Source organism: Danio aesculapii, chromosome 20, assembly GCF_903798145.1.
Source record: "Danio aesculapii chromosome 20, fDanAes4.1, whole genome shotgun sequence".
Classification (NCBI taxonomy): Eukaryota; Metazoa; Chordata; class Actinopteri; order Cypriniformes; family Danionidae; genus Danio; species Danio aesculapii.
Genome location: NC_079454.1, coordinates 23,122,494 through 23,145,864, shown reverse-complemented (window position 1 = coordinate 23,145,864; position 23,371 = coordinate 23,122,494). Strand labels below are relative to the sequence as shown.

Below are 23,371 nucleotides of genomic sequence, written 5' to 3'. Positions count from 1 at the left end.
TTGAATGTTTGTGTGTGTGTGTAATAAGTTGCATTTAAATAGTTAAATCTAACAATGTGCTGACTATTATTCTGTACCGAAATGTGTCAACAAACCAGGTCACGGTTCATATGTGCATTGTGCTGGCGTGTACGTGTTCAGACTGCGTGTCTAGTTCTAAGAAGTGTTTTCATCCACCCGCTAGTTTCTCTGCTCGTCCCAGAGGTTCTGATTAGAGATGAAATCACAACTAAAACATCTGGGTCATTCAGAGTCTTCACACATACACACACCCAAATTATAGGGCTGCCATTACACTGTGACCAAAAACTGTCCCTCAATGCAAAGATATTTCTGTTACTCTTTTCGTCGCTAAACATAAATTGAAAATATGAAACCTTAAGGTTATAAAACACGAGCTGACAGCAGATCCGATCAGTACAATCTCAAATATATTCATTCAATTTTTTGTCTTCATCTGAATACTACTGTCTGCAACACAATTGATTTGGGAGATGGTAACAAGTACAGACAATAGCTGAGAGTAAACTGACCCGACTACCACCACTCTCCCCAACAGTCTTGTGGGACGTCGCATGGCAATTATAGTACTGTTAGTGGTGTGGATTAAAGTGTCTGGTGACTAAATATATCAGCAAAGCGACTGGTCAAAATACAGCTTGCCTGTTTAAATTTAAGGGGTGACCTATAATCCTTTATCATTGAAAATAATGAAGATAAATAGCCTTGTCTGAGGGAGACTCTCAACAGTCTAGGAGGATTTGTTAAACACTGATGGTTGCTAAGAGAAACATCACTGTTATTACTGAATCTGTCATGGCTCAGTTCATTTTAAAAGATGGGGTATTTTAGCAATACGCAATTTTACTAGGCTGAAACAATCAGCTCATCTGAGAATAATCATAACTTTTGCCAGTTCGCTGCATTAGAAATTAGTTTTGATACACAAGCTAACAGAATTATGTTTAAATAATTAAAAATATAGAATAAAAACATATTATATGATTTAAAATTAAAATTAAAATCTGACAAAAAGTGCTCAGGGGTAGCTTAAATAATGTGTGGTGCTCTTTGGGTAAGGGATTCATTAGAATAAACAGCAAAAATCAGTCGAAGGCACTCGAAAAATGTGAATAATTGCTTTTTAACATTGTTCCCATATTTTTTGAGTGCCTTGGGCTGATTTTTTTCTGTTATTTTATGATTGTTTTTAAAAGATGTAAAATAATATTTGTGTTCTGAAGACAAAAGAACGTCATATAGGAATATTTGGAATGACGAGTAAAAATGATGACAGAATTTATACTTTGGGGTGAACTATCCCTTTAATTTATTTTAGCTAGCCAGACCAGAACTGATTTTGTAAATGTCTTTGAGCATTTATATGGTACCTATTTTCAGCTAATATAGGGTATATGCTAATAAGCTAATATAGGGCTAATAATTATGAATTCAACTGTACATCGTATACCGTAATTCCCCCTAAAAATACCGAGATATGTTTTTTTCCCCATATCGCCCAGCCCTACATCAGTGTTGTAATGTAATTAAAATATAATAAGTTAAATAGACTCGGCATTCGTTTAGTTGTTCAAGCATAAAACGAGATGAAAAGCCATTTACACGGATGCGCCTGTTAGGATTAGCAGGCCATCGTAGAAACTCTATTGAAAACACTGGGCTAAAATAAATGTTCATATTTTAAAGACAGGATGCGGAAAAAATGTAATTTAATTCAGTGCTTCTTGTACATTCTGCGACCCACTTTATATCGTATATCAATCAGGCAGAAAAGATTATTAATTGTTAAAGAAAACCGACCTTTAACACACCGATTTTGTAACGGCATACAGTTCACCGGAAGCGCTTGACTAGGGCTGCACGATTCTGGCAAAAATGTGAATCACGATTTTTTGTTTGCCTAAAATCAAGATCACGATTTTCTCACGATTCTGTAAATGTAAAATAAAGGTTAATATGATTAGCCTATTATTATTGCTAATTCTCAAACGTATGGTAAAACAACAATAATATTAGGCTTATGTGTAGGTCTACTGTTGCTTAAAATGCTCAATATTGTATAGTCATTAAGGTGGACATGAACAGACTTTCAATATGTCCTGTTTGTTTATTCACAGTAAAATGATGACATCAAAATATAACTATTCATAATTATAATGTTGAATTATTATGTTTAAGACATGTGCTTGTCATCTGTCATTGACAACATTATTAGATCATTTGTTTTCACTGGTAAAATGAGACAAGTCATAATCAGATTCCTTCTTGCATTATATTCAACATTATATACAGGCTAGGGTTGTTATACTGACACAGTAAACATTTATTTTCATGCACAACACTTTGTGTTCGATATGAAAGAAATAAAACACATCAAACGCTTGTCATAATCATAACTCTAAAATTCCATATGATCATTGATGTGCGCACAGGTTTTACTTTCACTTCCGAGTGCGGCTCATGGCTGCTGTCACTGCGAGAAAAAAAAACACACACATGCAAATCATTCTTTTAGCGCGGCTCTCAAACAATGTGCAACAAACTGAACGTTATTTACAACTTCGTTACCTGTTATTCACAGCCTATGCAGGTTGTGTTCACTAAAGTAGGCATCATGCGTGCAAGCTCTCTCGGTAGCAAGCAAAAGCTCGCGGTCAGCTCACGTGTGATTTAGCAGCCACAGATACATCATTACATGTAGACAGAACTGACATTTTTGGGTGAATTATCCCTTATAAATACAGTATGTGACACTTTTAACGTAATTTGAAGGTGCCAATGTTGCTGTGAAAACTTGTACAACTGCGTTTACGCTTCTCTCCTGAACTTGAAAATACAATTGGCTGAATCGTAGAAAAGCTGAATTAAGATCGTGTGAAGGGTCGAATTGAGATCGTGATCTTTTTTCGATTAATCATGCAGCCCTATATCGAATTTCGATCAAATTGATGTTAATAACAATGAGGGCTGCATTTTTTACTCTATATGGATCTAAGAGCCAGTCACACAGCAGAAATGTGCAACAATGGCAATCTAAAAGTGTGTTGATATTAGAGATGTACTGAATTTTTGTCCAGAGAAAAATTATCGGACGAAAATAATTTTTGTGGCTTCAGTCATTGTTGGGATACTCTTAAACATGGAAGCATTGACAACTAATATTGAAATATATATCGTTATTGTACAATATCAAAAATAATCACCGAGATTGCATTTCTGCCAGATCACCCAGCCCTACGCTTGACCCAGGTTACTGAAAATCCTTCAGCATACTTCTACTTATACCATATTGCAGTACTTTTCCCTGATATCATCAAGAGAATTATTACATTTGTACATTTGGTACAATGCCAAATTATTTTTGCAGTACAGTCTCTCATAGGCCGACCATAAACACGAACAAAATATTAATTTTGGGAGTTAGTATGGTCTCTTCTTGTCCAAGTATGCAAAAAAAAAAACCTTAACGTAAACTAGGCTTTCTGCCATTTAATTAAAACAACTGACTATCTAGCAACGCCCTGCCTAGCAGCTATTCTAAACACCTCAACAACTTTGCAAATAGTAGCAAACCTGACAATTAAAATGAACTCTGAGGCATCTATTAAAGCATATATTTTCACTGGAAATATAAACCTAGTCAAAGTGAAATTAAAATTAAAGACTAATATTAGTATAGAACTATGTACCACTATGGTCTCTGTTCAGGTGGTTTCCCTTCGAAAAAAAAAAAAAAAAAAGATTCCCATCAACATGAAAATAACTGCAACAATTATGATTCATCTCCACCTCTTAAATTCATGAGATACATGTGTGAGAGCTAAATGCTTGCAATATCTGCATAATTAAAAACCGAATAAGCAGCATGTCTTCAAAAAGCCAAGCTGACAGATCAACAATGACCCAGATTCATGAAAATACATGACACATATTCCTCTGTGATATGCCATCTTTGATTTGCAAGCGTTTTGACTTTGTATGCGATGGATCCATTCCAGCTAGTTTAGTTTACAACATCCAACAAACCATGCATCTGATAAATCAAACACAAGCTCATTTGGGGAACCAAAAACGCATTGATGCAGTACATTTAGATAAAGCCGCTTTATTGAGTTTACGTGACGGTAAATCAAATGCAACCAGGAAATGATAAACAAGGAAGTTAAAAAGCGTAATCAATATCTGTTTTAAGAAGTTTAAAAAAAAAAAGAGAGAGAGAGAGAGAGAGAGAGAGAGAGAGAGAGAGAGAGAGAGAGAGAGAGAGAGAGAGAGAGAGAGAGAGGGAGAGAGGGAGAGAAAAAGATTCAAACACTCCACTTTCAGTATTTGGTTAATCTAACAGATATTTTTGCTCCAACAGTCAAATTGCAGTGTTTCTTATTATTCAAAAAATCATGCTCATTTAAGATGTGGGTGATTTTATTTTTTAAATAGAACACTACAAAATATCTTTAGCTGAAGTAGTGGTCCTTGATTTTGAGAGCTACAAAATGGCTCTCATTTTCAAAAATGCCAGCTACAAAATAGCCAATTGTATCTAATTGTCTTGGATTTTATGAATTACCAAGTACCACAGCTTCATCCAAAAATCAGTTAGTTTGTTTGTTTTACTGAAGAAAGAAAAAGTTACATACATTTTGGATAACCTGAAGACACACAAATTAATAACATTTGCTTAGTGAACTGAACTCTCCCCTAAAACAAACAAGTTATTAAAAATTATAATTGAGGGAGCCTAATTAAAACTACATTTAGAAATGAATCTAAAATGGTTTAATTTAATGATTCACTCAAAGTGCAAACCTGAATTTCTGCCAAATTGTTGCCTTCATCTTATAACAATTTTAATGTAGTCACAACAGACCCTAATCAGTTTACCACATAACTGCCATCCTCTTTTTACAACTGACCATAAGCTTGCATTCATTCCTTCACACGATCATAAACAGATTCAAATCCTTTCACACTGCTCAGTCCCAGTCTGTAAAAAAGATGGAGGATAGATTTCCACTTCCTTCCGCTTCAGAAAAGGGAAGCAGAAACATCTCAAAGATGGCCGCTGATATGCTTGCACTGTTGACTTCATTGTTAGTTACATTCTGCATGGTGTTAATCATAAGTGAAGCCATGGTTTTCGTTACTAGCTACTAGCTAACGATTACCTGCTGTTTCTCCAAAACTAACATCTATAAGGCTTAAACCATAACATACAGTGGTCCCTCCATATTTGCGGGAGTCACGTTATTAAAAAAAACACCCGCAATAGGTGAAATCCGTGAAGTAGTCCGCTTGATTTTTTACAATTATTATAGATGTTTTAAGGCTGTAAAACCTCTCACTACACACTTTATACACTTTTTTTCAGAGACATGACCATTTTCACACTTTTCTCTCTTGTTTAAACACTCTCAAAGTTCAAACCTTTGTAGAAAAATAAGTATATATTATAGAATGAAACCAAAGATCAAAACCATTTGATCCTTATTTATTTATTCCGTAATGGTGCCCTACAGCTGCATAACTTCTACCTTCCTTTAGCGTGTCCAGAAGTCCATGGTTAGCATCTTCCTCTGCCTTTTGGGTGCTACCATGAGTGCCTTTGACAGGGCAGAAAGTTTTGTCGTCATTGTGGGGAGAAAACTTGCAAATATATAGTCCAGCACTTCAGAGCAACACTGCTAGCGATCGAAGATTTGTCAATTTGGCTATGTGAATGCATTCTGTACTGTACAGCAGAGTTTCCCAACCCTGTTCCTGAAGGCACACTAACAGTACATATTTTCATTCTCTCCCTAATCAAACACACCTGAAACAACTCATCAGAACATTAGAAGAAACTCCAAAACCTGAAGTTAATGGGTCAGATGAGGGAGACATCTAAAACATGAACTGTTGGTGTGCCTCCAGGAACAGGGTTGGGAAACACTGCTGTACAGGATACACAGCATGAAGGAAATTGATTGACAATGGTCTACAGCCAATCAGGACGCAGAACACAATGTGCTGAAAAAAAGCATGTCCAATTGCAGGAAAAAAATCAGCGAAACTGTGAGGCCACGAAAGGTAAACCGCATTATAGCGAGGGACCACTGTACACTTAAAAACAGCTTTTGATTTAACATACATCAGCATGATAAGAGTAATCAAAACGGCTGGAAAACATTTCGTTTTGTACGATTTTTGACATTATTTAATAAAACAGTAGCATGACAGGAAATTAAGTGGGAGAGAGAGGAGGAAACAGGATCAGGAAAGGTGCACAAATTGGGACTCGAACTTATGACACCTAAAGCAATGTTGCGCTATAATTTGGCACACTACCTCAGTGGTTAGTGTGCCAAAATACAGCGCAAGATCACTCTGGGTAGGGCTGCACAATATATCGTTTTAGCATCGATATTGCAATGTGTGAATGCACAATATTCACATTGCAAGATCTGTAATGTGGAGTCAGGATTATAGTTGAGCAGGTACAATTGTGAAGACATTTCAGTTTAACTATAAAATTAGAAAGTTGATTAGTTGTGTGTGTTTTAAGGCCTGTGACTGTGTAAGCATTTAAAATGAGCTTAAAGCATTTAGGCACAGGGAATTATTGCATTCGGTAGATTTAACAAAAGTTAATTTAATAATGTAAATAATGAAGACTATACAACTTTATAGTTCGTTTGATTATTTTATTTTCGTACGTGAATACTGTTAGACTCCTTCATTTATGCCGTTGCTTAACTGTATTTATCTATGCTGGCAACCAGTCTATTATATTTTCTGCAGATGCACTCATCTACAAAATCTTCCCATTCAATATAAATATATTAAATTATTTTAAAAATAGAGCTGTTTAAGTTATTTGGTGAAATATCACAATATAAAAATCGCAGAAAATAAAAATAACTCAACGCATGTTTTTTTCAATTACATGCAGCCCTAACTCTGGGTGTTTATAATGTGGTAATCAAAATGTTTATAGATCATTTTGAGGGATGTAAACAAAAACAATAGTCCCAACATATTTCCTGTTTTACATTTTTAATTTCTATAGCTTATTAGAATCCACAAAGAGCCACATATTGATAAATAATATTATAATAGCGGTTTTAACATTAAATTATGATTGAATTGCCTCTTGTTACAGTTATGAAATACTTTGATAATAAGCAGGAAATGTTCATGGGCCAAATGACATGACCATATTGAAATTGTCTATAAGGCGGTAATCAAAATGTTTTGGTGTCATTTGGCAGGATCCGAACCAAAAAATACATTTTAAAAATCCATCCGTGCCTTCCTCAACATTACAATTTTAACAAAAAACTGGCTTGCACTTAACTGTAACATGCTTCAAATGCAAATTGCAGAGTGTGTACAGCGAGCAGATGGAGCCATGCAAGCATGTAGGGTTTGGGTGGAGTGGGTGGATGTTGAAAGCTCTGGGCATCCAAAAGGAGTCGTCACTCCAACCCACTCTCCCGCAATGCAGTCACATGTCCCTCTGGACAAAAGGCTGGTCGCCCAGCATCGAATCCCGGCGCCCTCCTGAGACTTCCAAACTGAACCAATATCGGCTCCAGTTTCATCATTTAAAGCGCAGGGAGGAAATGTAGGATGATACTGGAAAAGCTAAAACAACATGGAAATCCATCATGCATTGGACCACCCAAAAATATTACCATTAGTGGAAATTTTACTTTTCTGAACAATTACGAACTTGGCTGTGATGAGGAAAAGTCTCCTACAATACTTCAAAATGCAAAAGCTGAATGGAAACAATCATTCCCATCTCTCTTGGTGACTGACAGGCTGAACGGAAATGGGCACTAGACATATAAAGGTCCCTAAATGGAAAGTTAATTTTCATTAGAGGGTTTGGGATCTATGTGGGCTGAACTCAATGTCATTTGGCAGACAGGAAGGACAATCTCAGAGTGTCTTTTGAAATGGCGGCAAGCTTGAGAATAAGAACTCAGATGGCCTCTCGACCCAAAATCTTTCTCAAATGGAAAGCAAACATAAGAGGACTAGCACTTAATGACCGCACAAGCACATGGTTTGCACATGCGTGCAAATATAACACAATTAACAATGTGCACAAGTGGCCAAAATACACAAACAAGTGCTTCTAGAAATAATCTGGGGGCAAAAAGAGAGAAAATCTCCAAGGTAAAGTTCAGAACAAAGACTAAAGGCATTCTGAAGATAAAGAGAGGGAAATCTGTAATGTTATTATTGCATTCGGTTGCCCTAGTCAAAAGACCAAACAGGAAAAGTGTACAGACTAGACACTAGTAAGCTTCTCTTCACCTCAATAATTATAAAAAACCATGTACCTAAATTAAGAAGCACCACACTGCTAGTTTAAAGTTTCCATCTGTTTTTGTCAATGCCACAATTTTAAATTGAATTTGTTGAAATTAAAGCAAGTATCATGAATTAATATTCAATTATATCTAGGGCGATTCATCGTGAGCTGGTTGAAAATCGATTCAAATATGTGACGATTCAAAACAATAGAAATGTTGAACGAATCCCAATACATTTTTCGTACAGAGGGGACGCTTTGTTTACAGGTGCAAACTTTCTTTACTGTACCTGCACATCAGCAGCGAGCAAGAGGTTTAGTGGCAGAGTATTGATGACAGTAATGACATCGGTGAAGTGCGCCAAAACACAAACGGTGTTTAAATACTGCAAAAATACGTTTACTTACACTAACAGAACAACGAATATGATGCACATAAAATGTCCGCACAGTGAAAAACTAGTGTCCCAGATGTCTATATGCAAAAAACTATTAATAAGCCAAGTCACGCAGACTGGATGATTTGCAGTTCTGCTTGCTCCGGCGAGAGCTATGGAGATCACACAGTGTATCAGTGTTTTCATAGCGAAAGTGTGAATATGAGTTTCGGACTGAAAGAGAAAGTTGTGCTGTTACAGAACCCGGTATTAGATTATTTTTAGAAATCTTTTCAAATTAGCTTATGCATATTTGAATAATTTGCTTATTATTATTGAATATGTAAAAATGTTCAAGATGATCTCTTCCAAAGTGTATCACAATGATACTTATACTAAAGTAATATCAATTCTTCACCTTCATTATCATGTTCAACTCCTGTCTCTATCCTACTTTATAATTAGTCATTTTATAATCAGTTATTCTATGCCAGTGGCCAGTCCCCTGGAGCAGAGGGTGCTATTGACCACCTCTGTACACACTGTTCTCTGGTTTAGGAAGAAAGGCTTACCTCTCCACACCAGCCATCTCAGTCCCCAGTGAAAGAGTTTTTTTCAGTAGGGGATATTGTAAATGTGCAAAGACCTCAGCTTATGCCAGAAAACAGAGATTTGCTGATATTCGTTTTTAAAAATGTCTTCTTTAGTTTCTATTATAATTATTATTATTATTATTATTATTATTATTATCAATATTTTGTTTTTAAAATAGCAATTTAGTTATATAAAATAATTTTGTTAGTCATTACTAAATTGTATCGTGATACAAGTATCGTGAATTGTATCAAACCAATGTCAAGTGAATCTTTACATCTCTAATTATATCTTTAGAGCACTAATAATCAATTACGAGTAAAGATTTACACGTATACTGATATTTTATTCCATTTACAGTAGGCTTGGGCGGTAATACAGTATACCGTGGGTCGCAGGATCTTAAAATGGCAACGGTATCAGTTTCAATACTGCTATACAGTCATAAAAATCAATGCACTTACATAGGAGACAAGGTTTCAATATTAAATATAATTATATATAATATATAATATAAAAATACATATGCGTGGGGAAATATGGCAAGTCACGCACCAAGTGACCTGGTCTCAAAAAAAGAACACAACTTCTGCAGTTTAGCAGTATTTCGGGTTTCGATCGAACGAGAACGAGGCAATTTGCAAATTGTGCAACAAAAAGGTGACGGTGAGAGGTGGAAATACCTTGAACCTAAGGTTGTATATACGGTATTCAGTTTCTGAATGGTTTAGGCAAAAGCCAACAGTTTGCTGTCTGAGCCTTGCATCATATTTTTTTTATTATGCACGATAATATCGTATACAGAGGTAAAATATGGAGGAGGTTTGACGGTATCAAAATATGGATACCACCCAACCTAATTCACAGTTGTATTAGTTAATGAACAACAATGAATTTAAAATAAACATTAACATTAAGTCTTCAAAGAAAAAACTTTATATCAACAAATAATATTGACAGATTTTAATAATGCAATTATAAATTATTGTTCATTATTAATTTACCTACTACATTTACTGATGTTACTAAATGAAATGACATTTAGACTAGGTTCATGAAACCTATTTGACTGATCACAGAACTGTGCAAATGTAAACACCTCCATAAACACTCCATAATCAAAAGCCTGACACTGAACAAAGCAAACAAGGTCAAAATGGCATTGTGTCAGCCTCTGCGTATTCTGTAAAGCCCCAAAGTACAATACGTACGGTATCTTTGCAAATCAAAGGTTAATCAAGATCTGCTGTTGTGCTCTATGAGAGGCTCAGGGTGGCCAGAAGTTTATATTTTCAAGTAACTTGTGTTTACAGTTTGGACAGGAGAAATCAAACCACAGGATCACACTATGTACACTATTGTTCAAAAGCTTGGTGTTAGATTTATTTTACTGTAAATACAGTAAAAAAAAAAAACATCAGGACAATTGAAATTGCTAAAAAAATAATAATAATGATAATTAAACTTATGGGATATTAAACCAGTTTTTTGTGATGGCAGCTGCTGACTTGTTTTATGAATCAGCAAAGATCACAGTTTCAGCTACGAATATTCTCTAATATTCTACTAGAGGAAAATAAAGTCACCTTCACCTTGGATGGCCTGAGGGTGAGTAAATTATCAGCAAATCTTCATTTTGGGGTGAACTTTCACTTTAATATTTTTGTGAATAAAAGCTTGCAATCAAACATGAAATATGTGCCTTCAACGCAACATAATTCCAGTAATTTGTTAGTCAACAATAGTTAATTGCTGTCTTTACTGTCACATTTGATTGCACCTCTAATAAATGTTTTAATTTCATCCTAAAATTACAACAGTTGACAACAGTTTGTGGATTACTCTTTACGTGAACCTTTAGCCACTGAGACGCTGCTTGGACGTCAGAAAGCTTGACCTCAAGACCAACTGACCAGAACAACACGGCTTTAAGAGCGCTGCCAGGTCACACTGTTCAATCCATGTGGACGGGTTTGGTTTGCTACTACAATACTTGCTTTTATGCCCAGATCCCAAACCGCAGAGTTCATCACCCATAACACTTTTCCCAGTATTATAAAGATTTACTCAGAAAATCAAAACATTAACCTAAGAGATGGTTTGCAGGGCATTAAACAATGATGCGACCGGAAAACTTAGTAACTTTGATCTGCATCGTGCACAGGATGTGATATCAACATCTAGCTTCTTTGATAAATTCTACTGTAAAATTTGATGTTTATTTATTTTTTAACACCATATCAGCAGCATTGGGCATAATAAATAAACAAGCATTACACAGAAAAAAAAACATACTAATAAAAGGTCATATAAGATCTTTCTATTTAGTTAATGATTCATATTCTAAAACTGTTGCAGTAGACTGCTTTAAAAATGTTTCCCTTACAATATTTTCTTAATAAAAACACTCTCTAATATAGTTTTAAATGTATCCATTCTATTTAAATATGTTTTACAGCCAAAATATTATTATTTTTTTACACAAGTTCAGTGAGTAAGTGTTGAGTGAAACATGATTCTGTTCAAAATCTTCATTTGAGAAGTAATTTTAACTTAATACATGTATACCCTTTAATAATAACCCCTTTAAAAATGAATAATAATAATAATAATAATAAATGTCAAAAAAGCTGAAGTCATCATATTCATGCATGCATAATTGAATACCAAGTTATATTATAATTTCAGCTCTCAAATTTTGGAAGATTTTTAAGACAGACCACCTAATATTTCTAAATCTGACAGCAATTCGCCTCAAATCTAAAGCCAAATGATTCCTCCTAATTTAACTCCCTTTTGTTTCTGTTACGAACACAATTTTGCAAGTCTGTGGTTTGGTTCTAATTTCAGTTAACTGAACTAGACCGGTTCTTTCCGCTAATTAACTTAAATGAGCCAATTCACTTTAGCTATGAAGCACAAAGCTTTGAAGTCAGATAACAAGCATTTAACACACCATTAAGGTTAACACAATCAATAAAAAGCAGCCCAAAACACAATTCTGTCATTATATATCTATTAAAATATGATGCTCTTCCTTTCTTTTTTCTGTTTCTAAAACATAAATAATAAAAAAAGCTATGTTTGTTTCTTCGTACAGCACCATGGTTAAGAAGAGCCATCATTTTATTTCACTGCACCAGTTATTTATGGTTAAAATGACAATCAAAGTTCAACTTGACAATATTTTGAAAAGTGTGATCAGGGCACTGACTTCCAATAAACAGACTAAAATCCCACAAAGAATATTTTTAAAAAATGCTACAACCTGTTGAATGCTTCACTCTGATTGGCTGATAAACATTCATGCTATTGTTTTCAGGAAAAAATCCAGCATATTGACTGCATTATATATCCCTATCCTTGCACAGAATGGTTTTGGTTATTTCAAAGATCTACACAAACACAACTGCAACAGAACAAAACCCACAAAGATATCAATCAAGCAAATAAATAAGTTCTACTTTTAAATAATGAAATATAATTAGGAAAAAAGTAGAATTTTATTTATCTATGAAAAGCACTCTTTCTCTCAATTACAAACACACTCACACAAATACAGAAACCTATGTGATCCAGCAATTTTCTGACACTTTTGGAATTAGCTACAGAGACTTGTGATGAGAATGAGACACATAACAAGCAAGCATTTTCTGAACAAAAACTTTGTCTCATGACTACATTACCACTGTAAACATGCTCTTCGTGTTTCACAAAGTAAAAAGTTTGTGTGATCAATCTGAAATGTTCATTTTAGCAGGAATTATCCACTGCTATGGCCTTATTAGCTCAGTGTTGGTGCATTTGGTTCTTTTGTTTTGTTATGCTTTGTTTGACAGACATTCAACTTAAAAAGCAAGGAAATTAAGGATGAGCCAACCATGCACCTCTTCATATTTGGAAGATGCAACTGTGATATTTAGTGATTGATTCAAATCTTATTATTGATTTTTTTTCTGAGCCTGATAACAACAACCAGAGGCAAACAAATACAGTGAACAACTGCATTTATTGTAAATCAGAACTACAGAAAATAAAGAAAAGGAAACATTCTAGAACTTTCTTTTCCTAAAATGATTTACAAATTGCAATACTGAAGTGCTCTGTTTTTGACAGTGAAAAACTCCCACACTGACAAAATCATGTCTCTTGCATAAACTCTTCTTAAGCATCCATTTGGTGACACCAATCCAAATTCTCAGCAGATATAATCTACAAATCATCGGCCAATAGGCCAGTGTAAGATTCTAACCGTATGATAACCTTGAATAAAAATACCATGGTTTCAAGGTATTGTGATTACTGCTTTACACTCTCAGAAATAAAGGTACAGGAGCTGTCACTGGGGCAGTACCTTTTCAAAAAGTACATATTTGTACCTGAAGGGTCCATAATGGTACCTCAAAGGTATTTTTAGGTACATTTGAGCACTAATATGCACCTTTGAGGTACCACTGACTCTTTGGGTACAAATATGTGTCTTTTTGAAAAGGTACTGCCCCAGTGACAGCTCCTGTACCTTTATTTCTGAGAGTGTAAAGCAGTAATCACAATACCTTGAAACCATGGTATTTTTATTCAAGGTTATCATACAGTTAGAGTCTTATACTGGCCTATTGGCCGATGATTTGTAGATTTTGTAGAAAAACTTTTCCCCCATTGAACAGAATTAATTTTATTTTAAGAAAAATATTTTTTTTAACAGTAAACATGTTAAGCCTGCTAAGTAGCTAAAATAAATTATTGACTTCTGCTCTATTCATTGTTTCAAAAACATAGATTTATTTACAACACACAAAATATTTAAAAAACACCTTACATATACCTTGAGAATGGTGTAACAAAACATGTTAGCGGTATTGAAAGCCTTTCCAAACGCGGTAAAACTTAAAACCGTTATCGTCCTATGCCTATCTGCCAATAGTTTTTTTTTTATCCCGTCATTTAGGCTAATAGTAAAATTGAGCTTTTATACTGATATTACAGCCAATGCAATGTTGCATCACTACTTGCTGTAGGGTGTCAAATCTCTTGTTTTAAATTAGGCACTCATTAACCTTTCTGTGCAGCCATTTTCACCCATAACTAGTCTATTTACTAAACACAGAAATTCACACAGGATTTATTTCTTATTCATCACATGTAAGTGCATATACACGCAGCAAATTCTTTAGCTTCGTTGTTTTTCTTCTAAACTACCAGTTCATCTAAAGCTGCACTCGCCAGTCGCCAATGTGATAAAAGTAGGGTGCAAGGTTGCGATAGATTTGCACATGCTGTCAAAAGCAATATCAGCCAAACCTGTTAAGTCAGATGGGCATGACTTTGCTGGGGTGACATTGCAGGTGACTTATCCCTGAATGCCCTCATATAGACATCAACTTCATGACCAATTCTCTCAGGCTCTCACAGAACTTGCTCGAACAATGAAAAGCCTCTTACTATGAGGATATACAAACAAATCACAAAGTAACTGAAAACGTCACAGGAAGCAAGGCAGGTTTTTGGGATATTTTAAAGTTATTAAAATATTCCACAAATTCCACCAAAACACAATAACCAGAATAAAATTAAATAAATAAACCACAATATTAGCCGCCTCTAGAACAGTAAAAACTGATGTATTTGTGTGTGTGTGTGAAATCAATAATGCAGCTTTTTTCCAAAGGGAATAATGTGCTGACAAATAACTGCTTTGCCAAAAGAACAACATCCTATGGGAAAAAACATTCTCCACCTCAGAAAGACTGGTGTTGATCTACACTGCAAAGGTGAAAAACAACCTGTTTTCTGGGATTCCTTTTATAGAGATCATGTGGCCGTTGTATTTATTTACAGAGTGTTATTCATAACTCACGTGTACACACTAGCTTTTTTGATAAGAAATGTTGGGTGATAAACTAATACACCTTATTCAGAGTTAACCTAAAAACAAAGCTGCCTTATCTTTACCAGTTGGAGATTGGCTTTTACATTAATATATTTATACACGTGTACACATCTTTAAACATTGCATTTGTGTCTATGTTTATGATCTACAGGGTTTATTCATTTAGCAATGCGCCAAACGTTAACTGCATAATGTCAGATCTATTTTGAAAGAAAGATAAAGTCCTGCAACATATTTATACTGACAATCTGTTAATAGAACAATTCAGCCAAAAAAATATATAATAATAATAAATCAACTTTATTAAATGATATTATACTTTTAATTATGCCTCTCTAAACTCTACTGATTTCCTTTAAGGAACACAAAAGACCATATTTAGAACATTATTTATTTTATATAAAGTCAGTTAAAATAGTTGGGTTAAAAATACCCCAACATATAACACAACTATAGGTTATTATAGCACCTTCCCAACTATGGGTTATTTTTACCCAGTGCATTGGGTTATGAAACTTAACCCAATGCATCGAGTTATTTTGATTAAATGTAATTTTTTTTCCATTCTGGTATTATAATTGCTACTATTACTAGTACTACTATAAATTTTAAAATTATGGCTGTGTAAATAAATAACATGCAGTTTTCAAAAATATTGAAAATGCTTTATTTCCTCTACATTTTAAGTTCCGGACACAGCGTTTTTATCCATAGATCGGCTACAAAGCGTGCGTTTGTATCAAAAAACTTGACACGGAGAGGTAATTTAATAAAAAAACAACAATATTATTGTGTTAGAGCTTAAATTTAAGTAAAAACAACATTACGCACACATATAAATACAGCTGTTCTGTGTCAGTTAAATCAGTTGACTGTTGAAATTCAAAATTTAACCAAACTGCTTGAGTTATTTAATAAATAACACAACGTTTTTTTAGAGTGTAGATTTTAAATATAGATAGATAGATAGATAGATAGATAGATAGATAGATAGATAGATAGATAGATAGATAGATAGATAGATAGATAGATAGATAGATAGATAGATAGACTAACTAATTGCATTGTATATATCATTAAAGGAACATTATGTATTACAATAGCATGATCGATTTTAACACAATTATACTCAAATGCTAAACCTTAAATTAGTGATGTCCCAAACAACGTGATTGACACACTAAACAAACGGCTAATTGAATAAAAACCATTGATCATTTAGGCTAACTAGTGGCAGCTGTGGGCGGAAATAAATGATAAAGACAAACCCTAGTAAACTGACAACCAACGCGACATTCAGGCACGCGACGCCAACATACAAAAAGACGAATTTATTTCAAGAATGATACAATGTCATTCGCTAAAAGGCATACTAGAGACATCAAATATGAACCGAAACGCGGTCGAAACGTCCGTGAGGCTCCGCTTTAACGTCAAACAACCCGAATTCACCTTCAACGAGAAACCGAAACACCGCGTACACTTGCTGTCACCGGGTTTTAACCTCTTAATTCTCATAAAGCTCTAGCAAAAACATGCAGGCGAATATGTGCAGCACGTCCCGTTTAAAAGAAAAGCAGTTAATTACCGGCATTATCTTCTCTTTAGTCGCCTCACTCCCCGTTCGCATGATAATTAAACGAAGCCGAATGATGTGCGAAGCTGCAATAAATGCCAAAATCTCCAAGCTGCTAACTAATTCTGCGTGACTCACGCTGAGGTTTAGTCGGCGGGTATGTATATATTCAGCCGAGATCGCTACAGGTTGCTCCGCTAGAGCCGCGATAAAATGGTCAGGTTAAATTGGATTTAATTCCCATCCTCACAGTCACAACCCCAGCCAAAGCGTCGGGTTGTGTGGTAAAATAAACGAGCGGCTTCACGAGTACACACAGGCTTTCGTGCAATGCGTTTATTTCATCGACACGCTCATTGAAATACAGGTTAAATGTGACCTGGAGAAGCGCGAGTTTACATTCTGACAAGCCCGCGTCATCAGTATAAACAAGGGCTGTGCGCGTGTATAAGCGGATAAATATAGTAACAAAGTTTCAAATGCAAAGCCACAAAGGTATAGCGACTGTATGGACTAAATCACTGGATGCACGAGAGCTGTCCGGGCTTTAAATCGGTTGCGAACATTTGGCAGCGCAACATCGTACACTCCCCTTGTCTCACTAGGGTAGAACAAATGTGGGTCACCGGGCCTTCGGATTCTTCCCAGGCAAGCATTAAAAAACACACCAGCGTATTTTCACCGCAAGAACGCTTCTATCAAATCCGACACAAATGCGACACTAGCCATGCAGCGCTTTCTCAAAATAACGCTGTTTTGCAAGTCCGCTTGTTCCCTTACCTTGGTTACTTGCCGTCCAGGAGGGGGATTTTCTTGCGCCTTGTTTTGGTTGAGACGGCAGTGTAGGATTGAACTAGAGTTAGAAAAACAGCAGGGCCTACCCCAGGCTTCCCAAGCGCATGCGCAGTGCGGATCGAGAAGAATCCCACACAATCTGGCAACACGCAGCAAGAGCTTGGCTGCTAGTTGGCACGCGAGAATCTACGGGAGCTTTTATATATCTCATTGTTGTCATTTATTATTAAATATAATATTTTGTGCATTTTTAAAGAAATATAGCCGATCACAGGGCGTTCTCTAACGTCTTATTTAACGAACAAATCACTGTTTGTCATGAAGATAACCTAAGAAAGCTGGGAACATGCAAAGAACAAAAATGCTGGGTTATTTGAACCAAAAATTTTGTAACAATATAGACATACTCAACTACTGGGTTACATGTCTTTTTGTTCAATTTATAGCAAACTTTGAGGCAAACAGTTGGGGCTATTCGTATTTACCCAAATTTGAGAGAATTAACCCAGAATTTCTTGTTTGTTCTCAAATTTGTTTTTTCAGATGAAGAAATCATGAATTAGTTTTATATATGTTAAATATAAATTATCATTATAAAATTATGTAAACAAGTAATTTAAATACAAGTCTCAATCACGCAAATAATGAATGATAAATATAAATAAACACCATTAAGTGCCTAACATATGAACCAAATACATTAAAAGGCTTTCCATTTTTCCAATAAATGTATTTTATTAGTTTATTGGAACTATATCTAGTTTAATTCTGATATTTAATTAAACACTTATTGACCGCAGAGGTGTAAAAACGTCGGTAACATGAAACATAGAATACCTTCCTGTGCTTTAATGGTTGCGTTCCGGCGTGAATTTTATGTTATACAAACGTTCCTAATCTTTGGCCCACATGTTTGCTTTTTTCTGTTTTGGCCGAGCGCCAATTAGGTCAAATACGCACCTCAACCAATCTTGAATGTGCTCAGCGCGCGCGAAAATTCTAGGGCGTGGCGTGTTGAGTGACAGTTGTCTTGACCAATAAAAAGATGATGCGGGTGCGCGACACGCTGTTTTGCAGAAAGCGGAGCAAAGAGTTGCATATCTAATGCTATTAGAACTCTTAACTTTCTTTTTTAATTTTCTTAATACATAATTTTATATTATTTGTTTTTTTGTTGTTGTTGTTTCTCTGGTATGTGCTTATTTGATGCTTTGCTTCTCTGTAAAACTCATGTACACTCTTTTTGTAACAAATGTGTATGATGTTGTTATTGTTACCCTGACATTAATTAAAAAATAAAGTTACATATCAGATAATAGTTAGTAGTAAAAGGTCAAATTAATATTTTTATAGAGTTCCTTGAAAGAAAAACTAGTTACAAGGTGTGACCCAAGGTAATCTTACACGATGTTTAAGGTTATTTTAAAAACCTTTACGTGTTTTGCGTTGTCCATAGAGCTAATTTCCTTACGAAAACATGTTAAACGCTTCAGTGACAAACAAATAAGTGTGACAGAGACGTGTCTGTCATGTTTAAACCTATCATAACATTATATTTTCACCCTAGTTCTGTCATTTATAGTGTGAAAAAATGACGCGTATTGGTGTTATTCACAGTTTCTGCTGCTAATTATTATTTAACCTGTAAATAATTAACCATCGTGTGATACGTGGTTATTAAGCCGACGGCTATTGTTGTTAAGTAGTAATGATAGCCTACAACTTGATATGTGACGGGTTATTAGCCCACTATTGTTTCATGTCTGAGCTTATGTCGGCAAACATAATCATATTTCTGTCATAAAATCTAAGCGGACTTTGTTTGCCACGTAATGTTTTCATCAAGAATAGAGAGCTTGTGACACCTAGTGGTGGAAAGCTTTACATGACTTAAGTAGATGATGCAGTTAAAAAAACGCAGGGTGGCGCTATTATCACGGTGAATCCTTTATCAATTCATGTTACTTATGTAATGTAAAAGCATAATCAACCTCACAAAAATGTGTTCTTTTGCAAGCAAGAACCAAAGCAGACCTGATAGTTAAACTGTCACTAAACTGTTCTTTTCTTTTTATGATGTTTAATTTTCATGTGAAAGGGGTTCTTAATTGTGGAAAAAATACTTGAAAATAATATACTTTAGTGTCAACTGAAACTAGCGTTTTCAGACAGTTATCTATTCTAATACATGTTGACAAAATTATAAGCAACCATGAAAAATGTCAGTTGTTTTAGTTAGGTTTAACAGACCAAGAACATTTTTCACAGTATTTTCTATAATATTATTTTTTCTCTTTAGCTGGAAGTTTTATTTTCTTTTAGTTTTGCTGGAATAAAAGCAGTTTTTACATTTTAAAAAATTGGGGTCAAAATTATTAGCTCTCAAAATGTTTTTACTTTTTCAGAAATTAGCTTCAGAACAATTACTCTACCATGCCATAATAAACCTAAGCCTTTAAGTTTGCAATATAATCTGCAATGTGTAATAAAATTATAATTAGTATAAAATAAATTAAAATTAATTTAAATTTTTTTTTTAAAATGAGTTCATCAAAAAACTTCCTAATAAATTCCTAATCATTTACTTACACAAGTGTTTATAAACTTTTATCAGTTTCATTCTTCTGTTGAACACAAAACAAGATATTGTGAAGAATGCAGAATGAAATCAGTAGCCGTTGACCTCTGTTTTAAGGAAATAAAATATAGTAAGTCGATGGCTGTTTTTTTTCTGAAATTCTCCAGAATATCTTCCTTTGTTCAACAAAAAAGCAAAAATACTTAAAATTAAATGCTTATAAATAATGTGCCATTTTAAAAGTTTCTAGTTTTGTTGTGAAAAAGAAATCCATAAAATTTACAGTAAAAAATGCAGTTGGGGTTGCCAGATTTTTATTGTTAAAATGTGTTATAAACTGTTAAAAAAAGTACTAACATCTAAACATTGTACATTTGTTAGACAAAAACGTGGCATGAGTAAGCCATATTAATGTAGCTCATTACAAATGTAGAAACGTGTGTGTGTGTGTGTGTGTGTGTGTGTATAAATATATCTAAAAAAATTAAATTAAAATAAATTAAAAAAAAAAAATATATATATATATATATATATATATGCATACATACATACACACACAGTTGAATAAGTTGAACATACAGTTTAATAACTGATTTATTTTATCTTTGTCATGATGACAGTAAATAATATTTGACTAGATATTTTTCAAGACACTTCTATACAGCTTAAAGAGACATTAAAAGGCTTAACTAGGTTAATTAGGCAGGTTGGGGTAATTAGGCAAGTTATTGTATAATGATGGTTTGTTCTGTAGACTGTCGGAAAAAAATTGCTTAAAGGGGCTAATAATTTTGACCTTAAAATGGTTCATAAAAAATTAAAAACTGCTTTTATTCTAGCCGAAATAAAACAAATAAGACTATCTCTAGAAGAAAAAAATATTATCAGACATACTGTGAAATTTTCCTTGCTCTGCTAAACATCATTTGGGAAATATACAGGAATTCTGGAAAAGTCAATTTGAGGTTATTTAGTGTATATATTATTCGTTCATTTTCCTTTGGCTTAGACCCTTTATTAATCAGGGGTCGCCACAGTAGAATAAACCGCCAACTTATCAAGCATATGTTTTACACAGCGGATGCTCTTCCAGCTGCAACCCATCACTGGGAAGCATCAATACACACTCATGCACACACACACTATGGCCAATTTAGTTTATTCAATTCCCCTATACCGCATGTCTTTGGACTGTGCATGGGGAAAACCGGAGCACCTGGAGGAAACCTACGCGAACATGGGGAGAACATACAAACTCCACACAGAACTGCTAACTGACCCAGCCGGGACTCGAACCAGTGACCTTTTTGCTGTGAGGTGACAGTGCTAACCACTAAGCCGCCGTGTGGCCAAATATTTAAGAAATGCAATGCTAAGCAGATTTTTTTTTTTACCAGCAAAATCACATCCCATTTTTCTTTACAGGTTCACATTCACTCAAGGCCTCTTGAGATTTAAAATACTTTAAAAGGTTTAAAATACATTTTTTTCTCATAATATTCATTGCTGAATCAGCTCTTTTCTTGTAGCGTCCGTAACAGTTTGTTTAAGGATCCAGTCTCTCTAAACCCCACTTTTATACTGTAAGAGCACTCTACACTGGTCAGAGTTTTAACTCCAGTCTTGCACAGTTCTTGTAAACATAAATACAAGCAGTATATGGCGTCAGTTTAATGAAGTCAATTAGGAAGTTGTGTAGTTGCTTATTAAATGCAAAAAAAAACAACCAAAATAAGTGCTACTGCTTCTAAATATGCCGACAGCACAATCCAAACTCTTTCAGGCCTCAACTTTAGTGTTTGAAATGAATTTAAAAATGCTGATGCCATTGAAGATCAGTTTTGTTTTTAAGCTTTGTTTTTTATCTGCATAATTGCAGATTTCGTATTTGTATGTTGTATTGTTTTTTCCATGTTTGTGATGACTGCAGCTGAGGGCAAGAGCCCAAGACAAATTTCCCTAACTGGGACAAAGTTTTACCAACCTATCAAAATCACTTCTTTTGTTTGGGAGACAAGAACTCCATTTATATTTAATGATGCTTCTGTTATTAAATGTATCTTTGCTAAAGACAGGTCACCTCAGTTTGCAACTTAACCAGCAATGTTTGTTTGCAACCTAAATTAGCTCTTAAAACCAATTGAACCGGTTTTGTGCGTGCTTCCTTCTCTTACTCACAGATTGATTGCGTTCGACGTTTTCACAACCCCGAAGCTTCCTTTTTCACACCCAGCACCCGACAAAACACCCACTACAGGACTGATGTGTTTTGAGTCATTCCCTCCAGGTATGTCTGTCTGTCTGGAGTCGATGAAGTGATCCTCACCATCTGCCCACTCATGTTTTGTGTCATGAGTTGCTTAAAGGGCCTACACTTAAGCATTTTGGTGTATTAATAACTTATTATTGGAAATGTGTAAACATATAGTGAAGAAACTCTAAACGAAGGCATCTCCAACTTGCTCTAGGAAAGATCATTGACTTTTATGTGATTTTTGCAGAGAAAATCTAAAAAAAATGTATGTACACGCACTTCTGCACCTCTATCTTGTTGAATGTGAAATGAATGTTTATGATAGGTTCAAGATAATATGGAACGAAACTCTAATGTTAGAATCTACTGTAAGTTTCCATCCTCTGCTTTTGTATTTTCTCACACACATATATACATTCACTGGCCACTTTATTAGGTACAATAATGCTCGTTAATGCAAATTTCTTATCAGCCAATCACATGGCAGCAACTCAATACATTTAGGCATGTAGACATGGTCAAGATGATCTGCTGCAGTTCAAACCGAGCACCAGAATGGGGAAGAAAGGTGATTTAGGTGACTTTGGATGTGGCATGGTTGTTGGTGCCAGACGGGCTGGTCTAAGTATTTCAGAAACTGCTGGTCTACTGGGATTTTCATGCACAACCATCTATAGGGTTTACAGAGAATGGTCCAAAAAAGAGAATATTTCCAGTGAGCAGCAGTTCTGTGGGTGCAAATGCCTTGTTGAGGTCAGAGCAAAATGGCCAGACTGGTTCAAGCTGATAGAAAGGCAACAGTAACTTAAATAAACACTCGTTACAACCGAGCAGAGATGTATAGTAACGAAGTAGAACTACTTCACTACTGTACTTAAGTACTAAAAGGCAGTATCTGTACTTTACTGGAGTATTGTTTTTTTCTCCTACTTCCACTTTTACTTAAGTACATATTTTCGATGAGTTTAATACTTTTACTCCGATAGA

General features: G+C 34.9%; 1 protein-coding gene across 3 annotated transcripts in view; it reads right to left on the bottom strand.

Annotated features, from left to right (window-relative positions):
* clocka (clock circadian regulator a) overlaps positions 1-17,627 on the bottom strand; it is a 106,009-nt gene extending 88,382 nt beyond the window's left edge. For all 3 annotated transcript variants that reach the window (XM_056480818.1, XM_056480820.1, XM_056480819.1), the window contains exon 1: positions 17,538-17,627. The gene's annotated coding sequence lies outside the window, so the exon portion shown is untranslated. The remainder of the gene's footprint in view (positions 1-17,537) is intronic.
* Positions 17,628-23,371: the final 5,744 nt, after the last annotated feature.